The following is a 7,787-nucleotide window of genomic DNA, read 5'->3' as shown; positions in this document are numbered from 1 at the left end:
TGGTAAGACAAGTAATAATGTAAGTGGACAGGAAATGTGCAACCACCATAACGAATGATCGTGGTAAGACAAGTAATAATGTAAGTGGACAGGAAATGTTAAAGTAAATATTTTATCGTTGAAAAACTGAATTATCTGATACTCGAAACCGTAAATCTTAATGGCTCAAAAAAAAACAGTAAGACTTAAGACTAAAATCAGTGATTCGATATTATATAATTTCCACAGAAATAGCGACAAGCAAATTAATTTAGCAAGTCTTACCTTATGAAATATTATATATTACAATATTCTATAAAATGGCCAAAAATTAAACCATTATTTTTCTTTTCAGATTGGTTTTACGTTGTAATAATTTTATAGAAACTATTTGGTTTGTTATATATATACATATATGTAATTTGTGCTGAGTTAATGTTTCTTGGAATCACAAGACTAAATTTATATTTTAGATACAAACTAGTACAGTCCTTACATTGTTCTTTTTAGCTTTTAAATTCAAACGATGACAACAAAAGAAAAATCAGAATTCTTAAACTAACAACTAAACCAATAACCGTTAAATAGAATTATTAAAATTAAATGTTTAGGAGTTTTGTTCAATATCAAATTCATTGTTAATGATGTTTTTTGCAGTCATAATGTAACCGTATTCTTCATAATGAAGATTAGAATTAGTTATTTGCAGCTGAGTATAAAGCTTAACACGCTATGTTTATCTGTTATTTTTTCTTTATTTCAGATCAGGTAATTTACGCTTTCTTCCATGCAGTCCAAGGATGTTAAAACTCAAGTTAAAACAGAAGAGATCATAAGAATACTTCAAGAACTATAAACCACTGGATACTGATGACGGTCAGCAAACTGAGTTTGAATAGTAACCTTAAAATCTTATAATGCTTAAGAGCAACCCTCGCCATTCTAAAACAGTATTTTGTATGTACTTGAAACGAGGAAAACAAAGAATTCTGTGTATTTCTAAAAGCAGGCTAACAGTATATTTGTTCTAGAAAATCCTACATATTAACTTGAAACCGGTATAAGTTTAGCATCTTACACGTACGATCAATAAAGACAGGTTGGTGTACAGATCTGTAGAGGTTATTTTATTCAAGATAAATATTGTTTATCGATTAAAACGTAAGAAGCGTATGGATTTTGTAACTAGAACTAATTTTGTTTAGTAAATAAAAGACGTAAAACATTTAACACCAAAATACTAAGACTGTTTCTTTTTTTATTTGTGAACTTTTTTACCTTTCATTCCAGTGTTTTCTATTCAATTTTACTTGTTGTAATTTCCGAAAAAAAGTACTTAGACCATTTTAAATAGAGGTAAACGGCCATTCATATTCCCACTTCTTCTCATCCAAAAGACTTATCTTCTCCTGACAGCCAGTTTCGGCAACAATAAACAGCAAGTAACAAGCGTACCGAGAACTGGTTTGTTTTGATATATTGTAAGATCCAAGAGTCAGGAAGTTTCTTTAAAAAATACCGCAGAGTGTCTTCGTCTAGTTTCTCTCTATATATATATGCGGTATTTTTTAAAAAGTTTTAATCTTTCTCCATTGAAGATTCAAAGATAATATGCGAGTGTCTTCGTCTAGTTTTCTCTCTATATAGCATATTATCTTTGAATCTTCAATAGAGAAAGATTAAAACTTTTCCTAGCGAATAACATTGTTATATTTGATACTTTCTACGGTCACCAAGAGAAAAAAAAAAGTGTTAATCAACAACGTATTTTTAGAACGTGCTACGTCTTAGCACAATATATCCGAAATATAATGTAAAAACATAGATATAAAAACAATTTTTAACTAATACCTCCGGTGATTTAAGTACATTACAGTATAACAGTTTGAAACACTTGAATAGTATTGTCCATTAGAAATAAATCCGAACACGATAAAAGGTGGAGAATTTCGTAATCATAACATGATTATACATGAATTAACGTCGTAAATATTTCACGTACCTAGGAGAACGTGTGATACAAAATTATGTGACAGACAAACACACTTACATAAATATTCCTCAATTGATTTCATTCATAATTAAAATCCACCTCATAAACTTGGATCTTAGCTATGATGAATTGAATGATGTCTAACAAGGAACTTTAGATTACACAGTATTATTGTATAGAAATATAATATTCAGAGGTTCTTTGGAATCAGGAGAATATGACTTCATTATTAATACAAAGTTTAGAGTAAGTATCAACATTTTGTACACATCATTACTAAATTAGATCCACTTCTTTATTCGCGTATGTTTTCTAATTTAAAATTATTCAAGATAAAACTATTGGAAAATAGCTTTATTTATCTATCTATATGTGTTGGCGAGAAATATTAGCGTTTGCGTGTCATGATGAATTTAAAGCATTTAAACGTTATATACATTTTGCTTGAATAATAGTGGTGTAGTGTCGGAGGGGTATAACAATAATGGTGTAGTATCCGAGTTATTTAACATTAATGGTATAGTATCCAAACTAAATATGAAAATATTGGTGTAGTATTCAAGCGAAATTTGAAAATAATGGTGTAATATCGGAGGTATATAACAATAATGGTGTAGCATTCAAATAATATATGAAAATAATGGTGTAATATCCGAGGTATACAACAACAATAGTATAATATCTAAACTGAATTTGAAAATAATGGTGTATGTAACAATAATGGTGTAGCATTCACATTATATATGAAAATAATGGTGTAATATCCGAGTTATACAACAATAATAGTATATAGTATCTAAACTAAATTTGAAAATAATGGTGTAGTATCGGAGGTATGTAACAATAATGGTGTAGCATTCACATAATATATGAAAATAATGGTGTAATATCCGAGGTACACAACAATAATGTATTATAATTACTCGTCAAATAACGTATATGCATATATAGTTTATTACTTTATAGTGACGTTTAGCTATTTCTTGTTAAATGAAAAATAACAATACACATATCACTAATTAAAAATTTCTACATAAACAAAGCGATTTCATTCTTCATAGATACGTTACTCTTTACTCCATTATATTTTAACATAACACACAGATTTTCCCCCTGGTTTTACTTCATAAACTTTACATATATATATCTGACACAAACTAGAAAAACGCGTAAGATTATATTATTTGATAGATTGTTTAGACAGAATATTCACGATGAAACTTGGTTAAATGGACGACAACTGCCTGTTGTAGAAACACAAGTGTAGAGGACGACGTTTCGAAAGTCTTCAGCCTTTCGTCTTCAGACCCATTCAACCAAATTTCATCGTGTAAGATGATGTTTGTCTTTGAATTTTTTTTTTTTGCATCCTTAAGAGGAAAACAGAACTTATACCATGTGATAATTTTCTTATGTTCTTTATTTATTGAAATGCTTTACGTTCATAGTTCACTGAAAAGGAAATAGCTAAATAGAAATAGAAAAAAAAGGATCAATTTAACAATTTTATGTTTTTGTGCAGAAGTTTCGTTTAGAAATGGAAACACTTAGATGTTTTTACCGATCACCGCAAATAAGTAAAACTACCCTCGTGAAATAATAACGTTACTTACTCTTGCCAGACAAACAACGTCTAAAAATTCTAATAAATTACCCTGTAGCTATGTAGTGCACTTAACCAAGACTTTGAGCTCTCACTAATATTACTTTTTTTTATATACGTATCTGTAAAAAATCATTTTTAGGGTCTGTGCTAGTTTTTCTCAGTCGGGACAGAAAACATTACATTATCCTGAAACGGTAATAATAGGTAGGCAAACAACGATTTATAAGCATGAGGAAAAGTTTACTGGTGGTGGAACATACTAGATGTTTCGACAGAACATTGGTCTGTCTTCTTCGTCATACCTGAAGAAATATCTAGTATGTTCCACCATCAATAAACTTTTCCTTATGTTTATAAATCTTTGTTTGCCTACCTATTATTATATTAGCATAATGTGTTTACTTACCCAAGTATCCTGAAACCGTTTTCCATTTTCTCTTGGCATTTTTGGGTAAAATAAAATATTGGATCGTGCAGGGTTGAAGTATTTCATTTATGGGGGCTTATAAATTATTCGTGTCCACTATATCTATATATATATCGTCTAGCTAGATGGATGTTAAATTCTGAAATTATTTTTAACATTATTCAGAGTGGAGTTACAGTTTATTCGTTACTCTTGTCGACCCACTTTCAGCTCGCAGCCCGAAACTGTAGCTTCTTTCAACTAATGAAATTACAAGTTAAATAACTCGAGACATCGGCGAATTTGGTTGTATTAGAATCCTCAATATGTGTATTTAAAATTCTGAATATATTACTGTTTCAAAGAGGCCCGTATATATATGTTTAGAGGTTTATTAGCGGCCTGTGACCATACCAGCCCAGTTAGGCCCGAGACACAAAAAATAATAATAATAAAACATTCAACTTCACGTAGTGCCGCTTACTTATCCATTATTAAAACCTGCCAACCTGAGAATTCTAAATAATCAACTACTCTAGCACGGACCATCACGTACGCGAAATTTATGTGAAAGTTCGGACTTAATTTTCTAACAATTTCAAGCACGAAACAGTAAAGAATATATCAATGATTATAAATTATAAAATAGCATGGAAACAACCATTCACACGCTTAATTAATGTTCTTTCATGAACAGTATTTTTCCATTATTTTGTACATGTCAATACGCAAATTACAGTTGCTATTACGTATTATTATTAATGAAATGCTCTTGTTATTTAAAACTATTTTTATATGAACCATGAATAACTCCTGTTCTATTTTCTTTATTTTTTTAATTCATTGATGTTATATTTTCTTGTACAATTCTCCAATAGTTTTAAATGATTCACTTTTTTTATTAGTGATAACTTCCTATACGCAGTTAGAGCGAAGTTAAAAATCAAACTGGCCATTAGTATGGCTAATGAAAAATGCTTTTCTTACAGTTTTTACTTATACAGTTTAAAATGCATTGTTTCACAAATATGGTGTCTTTGCTATTCAATATGTTTACAAAAAGAAATATAAAATCGTCTATTCTGGATGTAACCTGTTTACAGTTACATGGAGTATTATACACTGTTCATCAGTTATCAGTAAAATTAACTGAAGATGATGTTTACGTCTTTTTGATAATTGTATCATTTCAACGAAATATCAAACAATATTTCATATTTTCAAACAGAATTTTTCCTATCTCACCTTCAAATAAAGCTATAAGTGTTTAAGCTCTTCAGATAAAACTATAAGTGTTTAAGCTCTTCAAAAAACAAAAACAAATTAAACACGTTGAATACAACATCAATTCAAATGAATTCAAGCTAATAGGTTATGAATACTTTACTTCTTTCTATAAAATATGTTTCATAGATATTAGCAACATTCATTTACGGACATCGTTTGAGGTACCATTAGTTCCAGGCAACATTCTCTGACTGAGCAGAACATGTATCATTAATTGAATGTGACATTCTCTGACAAGAGAACATGTAACAGTAGTTTTAAGTAAATTTTTTTGGTTGAGAACACATATCATTATTTGTATGTGACACACGTGGCTTTGTGTTTAATTACAAACAAACCTCTGACTAAGAACAACACGTATCATTAATTGAATGTGACATTCTCTGACAAGAGAACATGTAACAGTAGTTTTAAGTAAATTTTTTTTGGTTGAAAACATATATCAGTAGTTGTATGCAACATTCTCTGACTAAGAACAACACGTTTCATTAATTGTATGTGACATTCTCTGACTAAGAACAACACGTATCATTAATTGTATGCAACATTCTCTGACTAAGAACAACACGTTTCATTAATTGTATGTGACATTCTCTGACTAAGAACAACACGTATCATTAATTGTATGTGACATTCTCTGACTAAGAACAACACGTATCATTAATTGTATGTGACATTCTCTGACTAAGAACAACACGTATCATTAATTGTGTGCGACATTCTCTGACTAAGAACAACACGTATCATTAATTGTATGTGACATTCTCTGACTAAGAACAACACGTACCATTAATTCTCTGACTGAGAAGAACAATAATCAAAATGTCTACTTTTCTAAAGCGTTACTTCTCTTATCAATATTAATCATTAAACTTATAGAAAACATAATTATAAAAACTTAAAAATGAATAAAATATGTTTAAGTTACAATATCACTTTCGTTTCTTTCCATAAAAGACGTATACCTGATTCTTAAGTTCTATCTAATTCTCAATTTGGTCAAAAAACAAATAAATTACACAACTTAACAAAGTCCATTCAGAAATAAAACAATCCAACTAAAGTAGAGTGAGAAAACAACAGAAAAACTTAACTTTTCCTTGTCAAACCATACAGACAATAGAGAACGCGACCTATTCCAGTGACGTCACTGGTTTCATAATCATCACATGGTCATGGACGGGAAAATGTTAGTGTGAATAAGGTTTCTACTTTGCGGGATGTGGCTGTATTTACTTACGATGGATCTTACTAGAAACAGTAAGGTAAGATGTAATATATATATATATACATTAACCATAGGGGTTTATAAAAAAGAAATTTTACAAGTCCTAACTACCTATGAAAGCGCGTGTAACTTTTAAACTTGATATGTATAATCAACATAAGAAGGATGCCTGAGAGCTAATGCTATGTTCTGCAGTGTAAATCCAGGGAGGGGCGTCCAAGTGTGAAGGCTTTTGCTCTCGTCTCCTTTGTGATTGGCGTCACATTCCTTTTTAAGCTCTCGTCTTCTTTGCGATTATCCTTACATAACAGCGAATGGCCATCATATTCTTTTTTAAGTGTGATATTATTATTACATCAACTTGTCTCCATCAATATAAATTATGATTCAACCAGCTGCCTTTGAACTATACATCAGTAATTAGAGGTATGGCGAAGTTTCGTTTTTATCACCTAGAAACCTGAAGTTTCAGACAGTGGTTTCTGCAAGTTCTTCGATTAAATTCTCAGAGCTGTAAGTTTTTTTTTTAGTCCATTATCGCGAAAATAACTAATTGCAGCTAAAAAAAGAAACTAATAAACATAAAAAGAATAACGTCTTAAAATGATCGAATGTTGAGGGTTCCTATCCGGCTATGTTATTATATTTCAAATGAAGACTTATAAGACTGATGTGTTCATGAAGCGTATGAATCGTGCATGAAAAGCTCTTGAGCGATGAGATAGAGTTCATGAGCTTCATTTTTTTGTTAACATTTAACTAAAATGCACAACAAACTTTACCCAAGCTTTTGGAAAGAATATGTTACTAATACTGTTGGCGAAGTTCTTTATTTCTTCGTTAAATTTTCTTTTAATTCTGCGTATCGTGAAATTCAAGTAATTTTTATATTCATTACAAACTGGTGTAGTTTTATTTTAACTCTGCGTATCGTGAAATTCAAGTAATTTTTATATTCATTACAAACTGGTGTAGTTTTATTTTCACTCTGCGTATCGTGAAATTCAAGTAATTTTTATATTCATTACAAACTGGTGTAGTTTTATTTTCACTCTGCGTATCGTGAAATTCAAGTAATTTCTATATTCATTTCAAACTGGTGTAGTTTTATTTTAACTCTGCGTATCGTCAAATTCAAGTAATTTTTATATTCATTACAAACTGGTGTAGTTTTATTTTAACTCTGCGTATCGTCAAATTCAAGTAATTTTTATATTCATTACAAACTGGTGTAGTTTTATTTTAACTCTGCGTATCGTGAAATTCAAGTAATTTTTATATTCAATAC

At 30.0% G+C, this 7,787-nt stretch overlaps 2 long non-coding RNA genes across 2 annotated transcripts in view; both read left to right on the top strand.

The window, feature by feature from the left end:
* LOC111086039 overlaps positions 1-1,193 on the top strand; it is a 14,405-nt gene extending 13,212 nt beyond the window's left edge. Inside the window, exon 3 of the long non-coding RNA XR_002610805.1 lies at positions 743-1,193. This is a non-coding gene — a long non-coding RNA (uncharacterized LOC111086039). The remainder of the gene's footprint in view (positions 1-742) is intronic.
* Positions 1,194-6,454: 5,261 nt separating this feature from the next.
* Positions 6,455-7,787, top strand: part of LOC111086040 — a 38,642-nt gene continuing 37,309 nt past the window's right edge. Inside the window, exon 1 of the long non-coding RNA XR_002610806.1 lies at positions 6,455-6,536. This is a non-coding gene — a long non-coding RNA (uncharacterized LOC111086040). The remainder of the gene's footprint in view (positions 6,537-7,787) is intronic.

This window comes from Limulus polyphemus, unplaced genomic scaffold (assembly GCF_000517525.1).
Source record: "Limulus polyphemus unplaced genomic scaffold, Limulus_polyphemus-2.1.2 Scaffold808, whole genome shotgun sequence".
NCBI lineage: Eukaryota > Metazoa > Arthropoda > Merostomata > Xiphosura > Limulidae > Limulus > Limulus polyphemus.
This window is presented reverse-complemented; position numbering and strand designations above follow the sequence as displayed.